Below are 15403 nucleotides of genomic sequence, written 5' to 3' on the forward strand. Positions count from 1 at the left end.
ACTTAATTAGATCTGCATGTCCTCCATCAACAACATAAAGCGTCCTGTCCTTGCCAGCGTGGTCGTGGGAGGAGGAGGATGACTTTCACCTCTTCCCTTGTTAGATTCCTGTTGTGCTGTGACATCACCCTTATACGCTGTGTAAAGCATACTTTTTAATTTATTTTGCAAATGCTGCATCCTTTCCGACTTGTTGTAATTCGGTAACATTTCCGCCACTTTCTGCTTATACCGGGGGTCTAGTAGCGTGGACACCCAGTACAGGTTGTTCTCCTTCAGCCTTTTTATACGAGGTCCCTCAACAGGCACGACAGCATGAAAGACCCCATTTGCACAAGGTTGGATGCCGAGCTACTCATTTCCCGTTCCTCCTACTCAGTGATCTCAATAAAGGTATGTTCTTCCCCCCAGCCACATACAACACCACGGGTACCAGATAGGTGACAATGAGCACCCTGGGATGCCTGTTGTGGTTAGTCTTCCTCCTCCTCCTCAAAGCCACCTTCCTCCTCTGACTCCTCTTCCTCACAATCCTCTTCCAGCGTTGCCGCAGGTCCAGCAAGCGATGCTGATAAGGCTGTTTCTGGTGGTGATGGTGACCACAACTCTTCCTCTTCATGCTCATCTACGGCCTGATCCAGCACTCTTCGCAGGGCACGCTCCAGGAAGAAAACAAATGGTATGATGTCGCTGATGGTGCCTTCGGTTCGACTGACTAGGTTTGTCACCTCCACAAAAGGACGCATGAGCCTACAGGCATTGTGCAAGAGCGTCCAGTAACGTGGAAAAATAATTCCCAGCTCCCCAGAGGCTGTCCTAGCACCCCGGTCATTCAAATATTCATTAACGTCTTTTTCTTGTTGGAGCAGGCGGTTGAACATTAGGAGTGTTGAATTCCAACGTGTCGGGCTGTCGCAAATCAAGCGCCTCACTGGCATGTTGTTTCGCCACTGGATATCTGCAAAGTGCGCCATGGCCGTGTAGGAATGCCTGAAATAGCCACACACCTTCCTGGCCTGCTTCAGGACGTCCTGTAAGCCTGTGTACTTATGCACAAAGCGTTGTACGATCAGATTACACACATGTGCCATGCACGGCACATGTGTCAACTTGCAAAACTTCAATGCCGCCAACAAATTTGTTCCGTTGTCACAAACCACTTTGCCGATATCCAGTTGCTGCGGAGTCAGCCACTTTTCCACCTGTGCGTTCAGGGCGGACAGGAGTGCTTGTCCGGTGTGACTCTCTGCTTTCAAGCAAGTCAAACACAAGACAGCGTTGTGGAATAGTACCTGGGGAGCTGGGGGTGTGCCGTTGATGTAGAGCAAGATGCAGCAGCAGAAGAGGACTCAGCCAAGGAGGTTATTGAAGAGGATGGAGTAGGAGGAGTAGAGGAGGTGGCAGCAGGCCTGCCTGCAAGTCGTGGCGGTGTCACCAACTCCTCTGCAGAGACACGCATTCCATGCTTGGCAGCCGTCAGCAGGTTTACCCAATGCGCAGTGTAGGTGATATACCTGCCCTGACCATGCTTTGCAGACCAGGTATCAGTGGTCAGATGGACCCTTGCCCCAACACTGTGTGCCAGACATGCCATTACTTCCTTTTGCACAATCGAGTACAGGTTGGGGATTGCCTTTTGTGAAAAAATTTTTTGTCTGCTACAAATTTTTTGAACGCCTCAGACTCCACCAGCTTTTATGGTAAAAGCTGGTGAGCTAATAGTTCAGACAAGCCAGCTGTCAGGTGCTGGGCAAGGGGGTGACTTTCTGACATTGGCTTCTTACGCTCAAACATGTCCTTGACAGACACCTGACTGTGGGCACATGAGCGGGAACTGCTCAAGGCGAGAGACGGAGTGGCGGATGGTTGAGAGAGGGCAAGGAGGACACCAGTGGTTGATGTGGGTGAAGATGCTGGACGAGGAGGAGGATGGCGGCTTTGAGTTTGTGTGCTGCTTGTACTCATGTGTTGATCCCATAGGCGTTTGTGATGTGTGATCATGTGCCTACGCAAAGCAGTTGTACCTAGGTGGGTGTTGGACTTCCCTCGACTCAGAGGCAGACACACAAAAAAAATGCCACACTGCTGAGCTCTGCAATGATGGCATTCTGGTGGTGGACACAGCATGCGTTGATTGGCGTGCTGTCGGGCTCACCCTGGGTGCCGATGCATGCTGTCTGACTGTGCCAATAGCTCCTTGCGACGACCTCCCCCTGCTTCTAACTCGTCTCCTCCTCCTCCTCTCTGTCTCCCCATCTGAACTTTCGCCCTGTTCTTCTTCTTACCGAGCGGGCACCCACGTGACATCCATGGACGCATCGTCATCATCAACCGCTTCACTTGTATCTGACAACTCAGCAAAGGAAGCAGCAGTGGGTACAACATCATCATCATCACACCGTACGTCCATGTGTGTAATGCTGCCTGCCTGAGATATATCCCTGTTATCTACATCCTCTAGCAATAATGGTTGCGTATAACTCATTTCTTCAAACGGATGTGTAAATAACTCCTCTGACATACCAAGTGAAGCAGCTGTGGTGCTAGTGTTGGTGGTGGCGGCAGGTGGGTGAGTGGTATCTTGAGAGGTGCCCGAAGCTAAGCTGGAGGAGGATGATGCGTCAAGGTTCCGAGCGGAAGCTGTAGAAGATTGGGTGTCCTGTGTTAGCCAGTCAACTATGTCCTCAGAACTTTTTAAGTTCAGGGTACGTGGCCTCTGAAAACTGGGCATTATTCTAGGGCAAAAGGGAATCACAACACCACGACCACGATGGCCCCTGCGGGGTGGCCTGCCTCTGCCTGTCATTTTTTTTTGGACTAGTGGTACTATGCGTGCAAGCTACTGTGCGACAAGATATGAGTGGCACTGTGCAGTGGCAGAGGTTGGCAGAGTACACGCTGTAGGCCTGACACACCCTCTTGAAGACAACTAACTGATATTCAATCTATAACAGTGAAAAACATTTTTTTCTTTTTAAAGGCACGCTATAGTGACACCAGATATGAGTGGCAAAGTGCACTTGCAGAGGTTGGCAGAGCACACGCTGAAGGCCTGACACCCGCTTTAAGGACACTGACTGCTATTGGCTTACAGTGAAAAACTTTTTTCTTTTCAAAGGCACGCTATAGAGACACCAGATAGGAGTGGCAAAGTACACTGGCAGAGGCTGGCAGAGTACACGCTGAAGGCCTGACACCCAGACGCTTGCAGACATCTAACTGCTATTAGCTTACAGTGAAAAACTTTTTTTCTTTTTAAAGGCACGCTACTGTGACACCAGATATGAGTGGCAAAGTACACTGGCAGAGGTTGGCAGAGTACACGCTGAAGGCCTGACACCCGCTTTAAGGACACTGACTGCTATTAGCTTACAGTGAAAAACTTTTTTTCTTTTTAAAGGCACGCTATAGTGACACCAGATATGAGTGGCAAAGTGTACTTGCAGAGGTTGGCAGAGTACACGCTGAAGGCCTGACACCCGCTTTAAGGACACTGACTGCTATTAGCTTATAGTGAAAAACTTTTTTTCTTTTTAAAGGCACGCTATTGTGACACCAGATATGAGTGCAAAGTACACTGGCAGAGGTTGGCAGAGTACACGCTGAAGGCCTGACACCCGCTTTAAGGACACTGACTGCTATTAGCTTACAGTGAAAAACTTTTTTCTTTTTAAATGCACGCTATAGAGACACCATATATGAGTGGCAAATGCACTTGCTGAGGTTGGCAGAGTACACGCTGAAGGCCTGACACCCAGACGCTTGCAGACAGCTAACTGCTATTAGCTTACAGTGAAAAAATTTTTTGTTTTTAAAGGCACACTATAGTCACACCAGATATGAGTGGCAAATGCACTTGCTGAGGTTGGCAGAGTACACGCTGAAGGCCTGACACCCAGACGCTTGCAGACAACTAACTGCTATTAGCTTACAGTGAAAAATGTTTTTTCTTTTTAAAGGCACGCTATAGAGACACCAGATATGAGTGGCAAAGTACACTGGCAGAGGTTGGCAGAGTACACGCTGAAGGCCTGACACCCACACACTTGCAGACAACTAACTGCTATTAGCTTACAGTGAAAAACTTTTTTTCTTTTTAAAGGCACGCTATTGTGACACCAGATATGAGTGCAAAGTACACTGGCAGAGGTTGGCAGAGTACACGCTGAAGGCCTGACACCCGCTTTAAGGACAACTAACTGCTATAAGCTTACAGTGAAAAACTTTTTTTCTTTTTAAAGGCACGCTATTGTGACACCAGATATGAGTGCAAAGTGCACTTGCAGAGGTTGGCAGAGTACACGCTGAAGGCCTGACACCCAGACGCTTGCAGACAACTAACTGCTATTAGCTTACAGTGAAAAACTTTTTTTCTTTTTAAAGGCACTCTATTGTGACACCAGATATGAGTGGCAAAGTACACTTGCAGAGGTTGGCAGAGCACACGCTGAAGGCCTGACACCCGCTTTAAGGACACTGACTGCTATTGGCTTACAGTGAAAAACTTTTTTCTTTTTAAAGGCACGCTATAGTGATACCAGATATGAGTGGCAAAGTACACTGGCAGAGGTTGGCAGAGTACACGCTGAAGGCCTGACACTCAGACGCTTGCAGACAACTAACTGCTATTAGCTTACAGTGAAAAACTTTTTTTCTTTTTAAAGGCACGCTATAGAGACACCAGATATGAGTGGCAAAGTACACTGGCAGAGGTTGGCAGAGTACACGCTGAAGGCCTGACACCCAGACGCTTGCAGACAACTAACTGCTATTCAATCTATTACAGTGAAAAAATTCTTTTTTGTTTTTAAATGCAAGCTTAAGCTATTGTGACACCAGATATGAGTGGTGGCACTGGGCAAGTGGGCACAGTATCCACTGTGAGCCTGACACAGAAGCTGGCAGGCAGGCAACTGCAATTACATTACACAGAAAAGAAAAAAAAAGCAGACTGATGTTCTAGCCCTAAATAGGGCTTTTTGGGGTGCTGTCCTCACAGCAGAGATAAGATGAGTCCTTCAGGACTGTAGTGGACACTGAATACCCTAGCCTAGCTATCAATTTCCCTATCAAATGAGCAGCAGCTACACTTTCCCTCCTCTATCTAAGAATGCAGCTTCAGAATTAATCTAAAATGGATGCTGTACAGGAGGTGGGAGGGTCTGGAAGAGAGGGTCTGCTGCTAATTTGCTGCTGGAATGTGTTCACTGACCGTGAGGCACAGGGTCAAAGTTTACTCAATGATGATGAATAGGGGGCGGATCAAACCGTGCATGTGTTCGCCCGCCGTGGCGAACGCAAACATGCTATGTTCGCCAGGAACTATTCACCAGCGAACAATTCGGTACATCACTAATTTTTACCAGTCCAGCAATGTTGTCCTTAAAGCAATCTCTCAATTCCAGGGTTCTCATGATGAACGAGACAATAATTGAATTCCACAGATATCACTTGTGATGGCAACTGAGATTGGCCAAAATTTGATGATGCGCTTTACGTTTTTTCATCTAGTCCCTACAGTTTCTTATGGTATTTTTGGATTTTATTGGATTTTAAATGAGATTCCAACACAGTCAGGATCAGTATTTCATAAAAAAAAATATTTTAATGAAATACTGTAAAGTGCCTGAGGCAATTAACCCTGTAAGTTATCAAGGGACTCCAAGCAAAAACTCCACTATATTGTGCGGTAGTACTTATAGCACCAGGAGTGTCCTGTGCCCCCGCACTGTAAGTTCTCAAATCATTTTAGAACGCAGGGGCATACCTAGAGCGTTTGGCACCCAGTACCTATTTTTGGCACCTCTCCTCCCCCACACAAGCTTTAAAATGTAGAAAAATCACCACTAATTGTTTTATGTATTTAGCACTGAGCAGTGTTTGTGTGTTTGAATGTTAGCATGTTTTTGTATGGAATATGTTTGAGTGAATGTAGGGGTGTGTTTGTCATGTTGACGTTTGAATTCAAGCATGCATTTGTGTGTAGTGTGGTTTTTGAATGCAGTGGTGTGGTTATATATGATGGTGGGGTTTGTAAGTAGTGTTGACATTGAAATGCAGGGGTGTATTTGTGTGTAGTGTTGGCGAGATTCTGAGATGTTTGCACATATACACACTGACACACATGCAGATACATAGACACACAGACACATACTGACATACATGCAGACACAGATGTGACTCTAGGAACAATACATGGGGGGAGCACATAAGATACCACAGTCAAAACTGGGGGATGACTAAAATTTTCACTAGGGGATGGGGTAATATGCTGCCATTGGCTGTCTGATGCATCCGGCAACAAATTTGCATATAATTCACATTAGCCACCTACATTTCTTGTTGTGGGCTGGCTGACACCTCTTAACTTCAATATTTTTTTATCTTCCCAATTTGCTATACTTATGTAGGATTTCCATATTTAAGGTCACCAAATAAGGGAGCTATCTGCTAAACAGCACCCTAATTTAGTATCTTCAAATATGTAAATCTCACATGATCAAAATTAAAAAAGCCCTTTTCTTAATTTTAATCTTTCAATTGTTTAGTAGATAACTCACTTAATTGTTATCCTTATGTGAGATTTTAATATTTAAGGACACCAAATGAGGGAGCTATCTACTTAACACATATACATTTATGTACACACACAATAACACAATAAATGTATGTCTGTGTGTGTGTACATCTGTGGTTGTGTGTGTGTGTATATATATATATTTACATATACACATACACAATCAGAGACATATATCCATATAGCCACAGACACACACACAATTACAGACCAACATATACAATCCCAGACCTACACACACAATCACATACATAAACACACATAATCACAACACACACACACTTAACCACAGAAATGCACACATAATCACAGACATACACAAACACAATCACAGACACACAATCACATACACATATAATTAGATGTACACACACAATCACATACACACATACTTACATTTAATAAGAGGTCCACCCAACCTTCCTACCTTGACTGGGAGGGCTGGAGTGAAGGGCTGGTGGTCAGGGGTTGCAGCTGGGATCTCTGTGCTCTTCTTGCACAGGTCCCTCACATGCACTGTAATGATGTTGATACTGTCACATAGAGCCACATGCACACAGTCGCAGGCACATAGTCACTCGCACACAGTCAAACACAAAGTTACAGGCAGACAGTCACACACAGTTACACACACACAGCTACAGGCAGACAGTCACACACACACAGTTACAGGCAGTAGCATGCACAATTACAGGCAGACTGTAACACAGCAGGCAGTAGCATGCACAATTGCAGGCAGACTGTAGCCAATTTACAGGCAGCATCACACATGCTCAGTGACATGCAGAGAGTCACCCACACAGTTACAGGCAGACAGTCACACACACAGCTACAGGCAGACAGTCACACACACACAGTTACAGGCAGTAGCATGCACAATTACAGGCAGACTGTAACACAGCAGGCAGTAGCATGCACAATTGCAGGCAGACTGTAGCCAATTTACAGGCAGCATCACACATGCTCAGTGACATGCAGAGAGTCACCCACACAGTTACAGGCAGACAGTCACACACACATTCACAGGTAGACAGTCACACACACAGTCATAGACAGTCGCAGACAGTCACATTCACTGTCACAGACAGAAAGTGTCACACTGGCACAGGAAAACAGTCAAACACACAGGCACATGCAGTCATACATGCAGTCATAGGCAGACAGTCACACACACAGTCGCAGACAGTCACAGGCAGACAGTTATACACACAGTTGCAGACAGTCACAGGCAGACAGTCACACACACAGTCACAGACAGTCACACACACAGTCACAGGTAGACAGTCACACACACAGTCACAGGCAGTCACACACACAGTCACAGACATTCACAGGCAGACAGTTACACACACAGTCACAAACACATACAGTTACAGGCAGACAGTCACACACACACATGCACACAGTCACTGGCAGTCACACACACACACACACACACACACAGTCACACAGACAGTCACAGGCAGACAGTCACACGCACTGTCACAGACAGACCATCACACACTGGCACAGGAAAACAGTCACACACGCAGGCACAGGCAGTCATACACGCAGGCATAGGCAGACAGTCACACACACAGTCACAGACAGTCACAGGCAGACAGTTACACACATAGTCGCAGACAGTCACACACACAGTCACAGACTGGCAGTCACACACACAGTCACAGGTAGACAGTTACACACACATTCACAGGCAGTCATACACACAGTCACAGACAGTCACAGGCAGACAGTTACACACACAGTCACCGGAAGACAGGTACACACACATACAGTTACAGGCAGACAGTCATACACACACTTCACACATAGTCACAGGCAGACACAGTCACACATACAGTCACAGGCAGACAGTCTCACACACACACACACAGTCACAGGGAGTCACACACATACACACACACAGTCACAGACAGACACAATCACAGTTACACACACAGCACACACTCTCACTTACTGGAGAAGGAGTTGAGTCATTGAAGTCCCTGGTGTGTAGTAGTTGGGGAAGCAGGGACTTCCTGCTTCCCCTCTGCATGCAGCAGCAGCACCGGGTGGAGGCCGCCTTTAGCTCTGCCCCACTGCTGATTTGGCTCCGCCCCATGACCAATTTGGCTCCGCCTCCAACACTCCATGCAGTCATCTTGCTCCATGCCCCTACGTGTGAGCTGTGTCGGCTGCCTGGTGCCTCTGCTGTCAGGGCACACTGTGCAGCCACACAGCTCCCACAACCCAAAGCCTGGTGGCACCTCCCTACCTAGTGGCATGCGGGGCGGACCGCTCCCTCCCCCCAGCCCTGCCTTGGTACCCCACTGCCCTTGAGACACAAGTTAAGAAGTAAAACAGTTGTAAAATGGCTTGACTACTTACAATGGGAGAATGCCAAAGCATTCCTGACACTATAACCACTGTAGTGGTTACGATGTTTAGAGTGTTCCTCTAAAATGTGCAAACCCATTCGCAGCACTCTAGTTTTAGCTAATGCATAATTTACAGTGCTTATTAAGTAAAAACTGAATCACACAGAATTGAAACTTAAATTGCAAAGGGGCACGTGCCAAACTGATCTCACACAGATTGCCAGGTAGTGGTAAGGGCAGCATATCTACTAGAGAACAGTGGAAAGGGAGGATGCTGTCTGGGAGTGGGGAAAGGGATGACAGTAGCTGGAAAAGATGAACATTTGACTGGCACTTGGGCAACTTATGAAGAGGGAAATGAACAGGGAACAGGGGTGAGAGGTGAATTTCCAAGGCCTAATTGGACTAAGGGATGGTTATGCAAAAATAGTTCATCAAAAAAATATTTGAATTTTATTTGCTGCCAAAAATGTACTTTGATACACAATTTAAGTCTGGATGTAAATGCATACACACTGTATAACATCTTAAAATGTTTTGTTATTTCATTCGTAGAGGAAAATTAAACTTCTCATTTGAACCAATGGCTACATTTCCTAATTCCCCAAATATTAAACGTCAAATAGATCAAAGCAAGTTTTAGTTACTGCCAAAAGAAAGCTTATTTTTATTTTACAGATCTTGCGCATTGCTTGCATGGAAATGTAAGACACAGTTGCAGGTTTGTTAGAGAAATGTCACGGTACAATCACTGACCAGTTGTCATCATTGACCAAATACCCCTAGGAGGCTCACAAATCGGAAAAACATTTTAATTAGCAAAACATCCATTGGATCAACATATTGGACACACTGAGCCCCAAAGGATACAACAGACAATTAGTCAAAGTTGCATCAATGTCATTTATGGCTATTTGTATTTGCCAAAAAACAAAGTTTTATTTTTCCTCCTGGTTTTCTTTTGCAAATAATATTATTTGACCTTTTTGAGGTCTACAAATATTTTTAGATTAAATAATTCTTTTTCACTAATCTTGTTTTGTATTGTCACACATTCCTTCATGCATATTTTTCTTATTTTATTTTCTATACACAAACAAATATACATGAAACGGATGAATTAATGGATGGATGCATATTTCTCATTAACACAAGAGCTGCTTATATGCACCATTCTCTGTAAACACTAGAAACTGCTGTATGTGTAAATATCCAAATGATTAGCAGTTTCTGAGCTAATAATACCACATCTGCAATGATTAGTGATGTACCGAACTGTCCGCCGGCGAACAGTTCCCGGCGAACTTAGCGTGTTCGCGTTCGCCGCGGCGGGCGGACACATGCGCAGTTCGATCCGCCACCTATTCGTCATCATTGGGCAAACTTTAACCCTGTGCCTCTCGGTCAGCAGACACATTCCAGCCAATCAGCAGCACTCCCTCCCTTACACACCCTCCAACCTCCCTCCCAGCATCCATTTTCGATTCATTCGGAAGATGCATGCTTAGTGAGAGGAGGGAAAGTTTAGCTGCTGCTGATTAGATAGGGAAATTGATAGCTAGGCTAGGGTATTCAGTGTCCACTACAATCCTGATGGACTCATCTGATCTCTGCTGTAAGGACAGCACCCCAAAAAGCCCTTTTTAGGGCTATAACATCAGGCTGCTTTTTTTTTTTTTTCCTGTGTAATGTAATTGCAGGTGCCTGCCTGCCAGCTTCTGTGTGAGGTTCACATTGGATACTGAGCCTATTTGCCCAGTGCCACCACTCATATCTGTTTTAACAATTGGTTAAGCTTTACATTTAAAATAAATATTTTTTTTTCACTGTAATAGAAGAGCAGTTGCCTGCCTGCCAGCTTCTGTGAGAGGTTGGATGCCTTACCCATTTGCACAGTCAGTGCCACCACTCATATCTGTTTTAACAATTGGTTAAGCTTTAGATTTAAAATAAATATTTTTTTTTTCACTGTAATAGAAGAGCAGTTGCCTGCCTGCCAGCTTCTGTGTCAGGTTGGATGCCTTGCCCATTTGCACAGTCAGTGCCACCACTCATATCTGTTTTAACAATTGGTTAAGCTTTAGATTTTAAATAAATCATTTTTTTCACTGTAATAGAAGAGCAGTTGCCTGCCTGCCAGCTTCTGTGTGAGGTTCACATTGGATACTGTGCCCACTAGCCCAGTGCCACCACTCATATCTGTTTTAACAATTGGTTAAGCTTTAGATTTAAAATAAATAATTTTTTTTCACTGTAATAGAAGAGCAGTTGCCTGCCTGCCAGCTTCTGTGTCAGGTTGGATGCCTTGCCCATTTGCACAGTCAGTGCCACCACTCATATCTGTTTTAACAATAGCTTAAGCTTTAGATTTTAAAGAAATCATTTTTTTTCACTGTAATAGAAGATCAGTTAGTTGTCTGCAAGCGTCTGGGTGTCAGGCCTACTTCAGCGTGTGCTCTGCAGACCTGTGCCAGCGTGCTTTGACAGTTGCCAATCATATCTGGTGTCTCTTTAGCGTGCTTTTACAAAGAAAAAAGGTTTCCAGTGTAAGCTAATAGCAGACAGTCAGTGTCCTTCAAGCGGCTCTGTCAGGCCTTCCTTCAGCGTGTGCCCTGCACAACCCTGCCAGCGTGCTTTGACAGTTGCCACTCATATCTTGTGTCTCTATAGCGTGCTTTTACAACCAAAATTTTGTTTCCACTGTAATAGAAGAGCAGTTGCCTGCCTGCCAGCTTCTGTGTGAGGTTCACATTGGATACTGTGCCCACTAGCCCAGTGCCACCACTCATATCTGTTTTAAAAATTGGTTAAGCTTTAGATTTAAAATAAATATTTTTTTTTCACTGTAATAGAAGAGCAGTTAGTTGTCTGCAAGCGTCTGTGTTTCAGGCCTACTTCAGCGTGTGCTCTGCAGACCTGTGCCAGCATGCTTTGACAGTTGCCACTCATATCTTGTGTCTCTATAGCGTGCTTTTATAACCAAAATTTTGTTTCCACTGTAATAGAAGAGCAGTTGCCTGCCTGCCAGATTCTGTGTGAGGTTCACATTGGATACTGTGCCCACTAGCCCAGTGCCACCACTCATATCTGTTTTAACAATTGGTTAAGCTTTAGATTTTAAAGAAATCATTTTTTTTCACTGTAATAGAAGAGCAGTTAGTTGTCTGCAAGCGTCTGGGTGACAGGCCTACTTCAGCGTGTGCTCTGCAGACCTGTGCCAGCGTGCTTTGACAGTTGCCACTCATATCTTGTGTCTCTATAGCATGCTTTTACAACCAAAATTTTGTTTCCACTGTAATAGAAGAGCAGTTGCCTGCCTGCCAGCTTCTGTGTGAGGTTCACATTGGATACTGTGCCTATTTGCCCAGTGCCACCACTCATATCTGTTTTGACAATTGGTTAAGCTTTAGATTTAAAATAAATATTTTTTTTTCACTGTAATAGAAGAGCAGTTAGTTGTCTGCAAGCGTCTGTGTTTCAGGCCTACTTCAGCGTGTGCTCTGCAGACCTGTGCCAGCGTGCTTTGACAGTTGCCACTCATATCTTGTGTCTCTATAGCGTGCTTTTACAACCAAAATTTTGTTTCCACTGTAATAGAAGAGCAGTTGCCTGCCTGCCAGCTTCTGTGTGAGGTTCACATTGGATACTGTGCCCACTAGCCCAGTGCCACCACTCATATCTGTTTTAACAATTGGTTAAGCTTTAGATTTAAAATAAATATTTTTTTTTCACTGTAATAGAAGAGCAGTTAGTTGTCTGCAAGCGTCTGTGTTTCAGGCCTACTTCAGCGTGTGATCTGCAGACCTGTGCCAGCGTGCTTTGACAGTTGCCATTCATATCTTGTGTCTCTATAGCGTGCTTTTACAACCAAAATTTTGTTTCCACTGTAATAGAAGAGCAGTTGCCTGCCTGCCAGCTTCTGTGTGAGGTTCACATTGGATACTGTGCCCACTAGCCCAGTGCCACCACTCATATCTGTTTTAACAATTGGTTAAGCTTTAGATTTTAAAGAAATCATTTTTTTTCACTGTAATAGAAGAGCAGTTAGTTGTCTGCAAGCGTCTGGGTGTCAGGCCTACTTCAGCGTGTGCTCTGCAGACCTGTGCCAGCGTGCTTTGACAGTTGCCACTCATATCTTGTGTCTCTATAGCGTGCTTTTACAACCAAAATTTTGTTTCCACTGTAATAGAAGAGCAGTTGCCTGCCTGCCAGCTTCTGTGTGAGGTTCACATTGGATACTGTGCCTATTTGCCCAGTGCCACCACTCATATCTGTTTTGACAATTGGTTAAGCTTTAGATTTAAAATAAATATTTTTTTTTCACTGTAATAGAAGAGCAGTTAGTTGTCTGCAAGCGTCTGTGTTTCAGGCCTACTTCAGCGTGTGCTCTGCAGACCTGTGCCAGCGTGCTTTGACAGTTGCCACTCATATCTTGTGTCTCTATAGTGTGCTTTTACAACCAAAATTTTGTTTCCACTGTAATAGAAGAGCAGTTGCCTGCCTGCCAGCTTCTGTGTGAGGTTCACATTGGATACTGTGCCCACTAGCCCAGTGCCACCACTCATATCTGTTTTAACAATTGGTTAAGCTTTAGATTTAAAATAAATATTTTTTTTTCTCTGTAATAGAAGAGCAGTTAGTTGTCTGCAAGCGTCTGTGTTTCAGGCCTACTTCAGCGTGTGCTCTGCAGACCTGTGCCAGCGTGCTTTGACAGTTGCCACTCATATCTTGTGTCTCTATAGCGTGCTTTTACAACCAAAATTTTGTTTCCACTGTAATAGAAGAGCAGTTGCCTGCCTGCCAGCTTCTGTGTGAGGTTCACATTGGATACTGTGCCTATTTGCCCAGTGCCACCACTCATATCTGTTTTGACAATTGGTTAAGCTTTAGATTTAAAATAAATATTTTTTTTTCACTGTAATAGAAGAGCAGTTAGTTGTCTGCAAGCGTCTGTGTTTCAGGCCTACTTCAGCGTGTGCTCTGCAGACCTGTGCCAGCGTGCTTTGACAGTTGCCACTCATATCTTGTGTCTCTATAGTGTGCTTTTACAACCAAAATTTTGTTTCCACTGTAATAGAAGAGCAGTTGCCTGCCTGCCAGCTTCTGTGTGAGGTTCACATTGGATACTGTGCCCACTAGCCCAGTGCCACCACTCATATCTGTTTTAACAATTGGTTAAGCTTTAGATTTAAAATAAATATTTTTTTTTTCTCTGTAATAGAAGAGCAGTTAGTTGTCTGCAAGCGTCTGTGTTTCAGGCCTACTTCAGCGTGTGCTCTGCAGACCTGTGCCAGCGTGCTTTGACAGTTGCCACTCATATCTTGTGTCTCTATAGCGTGCTTTTACAACCAAAATTTTGTTTCCACTGTAATAGAAGAGCAGTTGCCTGCCAGCTTCTGTGTGAGGTTCACATTGGATACTGTGCCTATTTGCCCAGTGCCACCACTCATATCTGTTTTAACAATTGGTAAAGCTTTAGATTTAAAATAAATATTTTTTTTACTGTAATAGAAGAGCAGTTAGTTGTCTGCTTGCGCCTGTGTTTCGGGCCTACTTCAGCGTGTGCTCTGCAGACCTGTGCCAGCGTGCTTTGACAGTTGCCAATCATATCTGGTGTCTCTATAGCGTGCTTTTACAACCAAAATTTTGTTTCCACTGTAATAGAAGAGCAGTTGCCTGCCTGCCAGCTTCTGTGTGAGGTTCACATTGGATACTGTGCCCACTAGCCCAGTGCCACCACTCATATCTGTTTTAACAATTGGTAAAGCTTTAGATTTAAAATAAATATTTTTTTTCACTGTAATAGAAGAGCAGTTAGTTGTCTGCAAGCGTCTGTGTTTCGGGCCTACTTCAGCGTGTGCTCTGCAGACCTGTGCCAGCGTGCTTTGACAGTTGCCAATCATATCTGGTGTCTCTTTAGCGTGCTTTTACAAATAAAAAAGGTTTCCAGTGTAAGCTAATAGCAGACAGTCAGTGTCCTTCAAGCGGCTCTGTCAGGCCTTCCTTCAGCGTGTGCCCTGCACAACCCTGCCAGCGTGCTTTGACAGTTACCACTCATATCTTGTGTCTCTATAGCGTGCTTTTACAACCAAAAGTTTGTTTCCACTGTAATAGAAGAGCAGTTGCCTGCCTGCCAGCTTCTGTGTGAGGTTCACATTGGATACTGTGCCCACTAGCCCAGTGCCACCACTCATATCTGTTTTAACAATTGGTAAAGCTTTAGATTTAAAATAAATATTTTTTTTCACTGTAATAGAAGAGCAGTTAGTTGTCTGCAAGCGTCTGTGTTTCGGGCCTACTTCAGCGTGTGCTCTGCAGACCTGTGCCAGCGTGCTTTGACAGTTGCCAATCATATCTGGTGTCTCTATAGCGTGCTTTTACAACCAAAATTTTGTTTCCACTGTAATAGAAGAGCAGTTGCCTGCCTGCCAGCTTCTGTGTGAGGTTCACATTGGATACTGTGCCT

The sequence above is a fragment of the Pelobates fuscus genome, chromosome 4, assembly GCF_036172605.1.
Source record: "Pelobates fuscus isolate aPelFus1 chromosome 4, aPelFus1.pri, whole genome shotgun sequence".
NCBI lineage: Eukaryota > Metazoa > Chordata > Amphibia > Anura > Pelobatidae > Pelobates > Pelobates fuscus.